The sequence below is a fragment of the Vulpes vulpes genome, chromosome 14 (genome assembly GCF_048418805.1).
Source record: "Vulpes vulpes isolate BD-2025 chromosome 14, VulVul3, whole genome shotgun sequence".
Classification (NCBI taxonomy): Eukaryota; Metazoa; Chordata; class Mammalia; order Carnivora; family Canidae; genus Vulpes; species Vulpes vulpes.
The window spans coordinates 135,537,294-135,540,488 of NC_132793.1; the positions used below are offsets into that span (position 1 = coordinate 135,537,294).

The 3,195-nt window shown below is 44.0% G+C and overlaps 1 long non-coding RNA gene across 1 annotated transcript; it reads left to right on the forward strand.

The window, feature by feature from the left end:
* The first annotated feature begins 326 nt into the window (after positions 1–326).
* LOC112918926 (uncharacterized) lies at positions 327–2,789 on the forward strand. The gene is made up of 4 exons (XR_003234784.2): positions 327–466; positions 1,371–1,444; positions 2,229–2,371; positions 2,693–2,789. It is a non-coding gene; the product is annotated as an uncharacterized lncRNA (long non-coding RNA).
* The last annotated feature ends 406 nt before the right edge of the window (positions 2,790–3,195 follow it).

Below are 3,195 nucleotides of genomic sequence, written 5' to 3' on the forward strand. Positions count from 1 at the left end.
TGAATTTTCAGGAGTTTGAAATTCTAAGTTCTTAAGTTGTACTCCAAATATAGCCAATGTGCTTTTTAAAAATGGGTACATTTTGAATTCACATGGTTCCGATAATTCTGTTTCTTTCAGCATTATGAGCAAAACATTGATATGTTTTCTTCCTTCATTTCTCAAGCTGCGCATTTTATTTCCTCCAGCAGGACCATGGGTAAGCAAATCATTCCAAATTTAGCACATTGGAAATGTCTCATGTTTAAATCATAGATGTTTTTATGGGTCGTGTGCCTTTTGCTAACTCTATCTCCCACTTTGCTCCAGGTAATATTCTGAATAATGGCAGTTTCTTCTGCATGCAGACTGGTGATGGTGTTCAACCCTCCAAATGGCCAGGTCGTAATAAATAGGCTTTAAGGAGAGCTCAGCGGTGCTCATGATCTGCAAACTAACTGACCCCTCTTCCCTCCAGCCTTAGATTGTAAGTGATTAGACTGTGAGTGATTAATGTGACCCAATCAGCATCCTAATCCTCTTTAGGTGACTGACTGCTGTTGGCGTGGAGTGGAGCTGCCTAACCTAGAAATTCTTCAACTTGGAGGGAAACAGACATGGGGGAGGGGGCAGGAATTTAGTTGAAGAAAAGACATATTTTCATTCTTAGTCCTTTTGCAATACTTAGTTACTTCCTGTGTCTTGGAGGTTACATTTTAAATCCCAATCGGAGTACATTCTAGAGCCTTGCAGTGGAATAGATGCTCTCGTATTAACTATTAGCTAATCCCCCAGGACAGAAGGCCAGTATGGGGTAATGCGTAGAAACCATTGTAAGATGGAGAGACAGGTGAAGGGAGGAGGATGGGTACCCAAACCTGAACAAGGAGAAATCTGTCAAGTTCTAGGGCCTGTTGGATGCTTGGCATGAGAGAGGAAGCTAATAGGGCCAGGCCGTGAGTGCAGGCAGGGATGGAGGGGAAGGTGATGGGGAAGGTAGGGGCAGAAATGAGGCAGGAAGACTTGGGATTTTGGCAGTATCCTGAGCTGAGATGGCAGGGGCTGCCTTTTGACGCCTTGGTGCTTTGATCCATGTTAAAACTCTAGGACCAGGCAAACAAGTACTATATTAAAATTCTCTTACATAATAGTTAAGAGTGATTCACTGTTTATAATTAGGGGCACTGCAGTAGGCAGTGGGGTTACAAATAATAATAATGATAGTCGGCATTGTTGTGATAATAATAGTAATAAACATAGCTTACACTTACATAGGGCTTACTTGTACGGTGCACATTATGTGCCAGACACTTTTCCAAGGGCTTTGTGTATATTAACCCCTTGCAACAGCTCTCTGAGATGTTACCATTCTTTTTGTTTCTGTTTTTCAGTGGTTACCATTTTCATTCCCATCTCACAGGTGATAAGCCAAGAGCCCAAGAAGGTGAAGTGCTTTACTCAGCAGGTAAGTGGTGAAACCAGCATTCAAGTCTCAGGAAGTTTGGCATCAGGGCCTACAGAAAACTGTCCTCAAATAATCTATCAGGTAGAGAGGCAGGAAATGCACTGACTATGTAAATGACCGTATAACCCACTCCTTCCTAAATATTGAATTGGTGTTCTACACAGTAGGTGTCTCAGAGCCCTGGGGCTGGGAGACAAGGTTGTGTGTGCCTATTTCTAGAGGTGATAGGACTTGAAGTATTCAAAAATCAAATTCAAACTTCCGTGAACAAAGGGCATCATTGGTGATATAACTGAAAAACCCAGGAGTTCATCTGGCATGGGCGTATCCCCAGACGCAGATGATGACATCAATAATATTTGTCCTTCCTTCTCCTGGATTTCCTCTCTTCTGTTGGCTTACTTCTTAATGAAGTCCTCTTCATGCGGGCCAGATTGCCCCTAACAGCTTCAGGACCACATTCTGCCCACTTCACACCCCCAGTAAGGAGCTTCTCCACCCCCATGTTTCTAGAACCAGTTCCAGGACTCGATGCTCCCAGATTCGAATTTCCATGGTTTCAGTGACGTATCTGCTTCCTGAGCCAGTTACTACACGTAGGCTTGGGTTATGTATGTATCCTTTGCCCAAGGGTGCCCCTCCCAAAATTATATGGATTAAAAGTGTAGGAGAGGTGGTTTTCCTAAAGGAACATCTAAGTGCAGTTGCCAGAGGAAGAAGAGATGATGGACTGTGGGGAGAAAAGAAAGCAAAAGCATCCAATCTCTTGCTCCTATGTTACCAGGTGATGTGCTGACTGAGTCAAGTACCCAGACAACTGGAATAAAGGAAACGTGTGAAGGTGCCAAAACTCCGTGGCCCGTCAACGAAGGACGGTTTCCTTGAGAAGTTGGGGTTAGTGCTGGATTTTAAGGACACAGTTGAGAGGTAAGTCTGGGGACGTAAAGAGAAGGTAGAAATCGTCTTCGGTGTATGGGAAGGCGGTATTAAAGCCCTATAAAGTGGAGCAGGACATGTTCTGCGAAGGGCAAATAGATCAATATGACAGGAAGAAAATGGGAGAGAGAAGATAAAGCTGAAAAGTTGGATTTGGGCCGGATGTGGAGAGACCTTGAATGCCAGCCTTGAGAAATATTTAAATTTTATTATGGAGGCAATGAATAGCCGCCGTACGTATTTCTGCAGAGAAGTAAAGTAAGCCCAACACTGATTTATTTTATTTTTATTATTTTTTTTTATTTATGATAGTCACAGAGAAAGAGAGAGAGAGAGAGGCAGAGACACAGGCAGAGGGAGAAGCAGGCTCCATGCACCGGGAGCCCGACGTGGGATTCGATCCCGGGTCTCCAGGATCGCGCCCTGGGCCAAAGGCAGGCGCCAAACCGCTGCGCCACCCAGGGATCCCCCAACACTGATTTAAGAAGGTTAATCTAGAGATGGCCAGCACATCAGGGATTCGCAGACCCTTCACTACTCTCATGACTGGTGGCACCCGTGCATCTAGAGTTGTTAGAGGAGATCGCACGGTGGGGCAGACTGATACATTGACAAGTCCTGTTCGTCAGACTCAAGTGGATACACAGCACTGCTGGACCATCTTATTAACTTTCTTATTAAAGAAAATTATTAAAGTATTAATAAGTAACTTTCTGGAATAAATATCTTATATATTTTCTGCTTTGTCTAAACTCTTTCTCCTGCCTTTCAAGTCTTCCTCAACTCTGACTGCACCACATCCGTCCACAATCGCT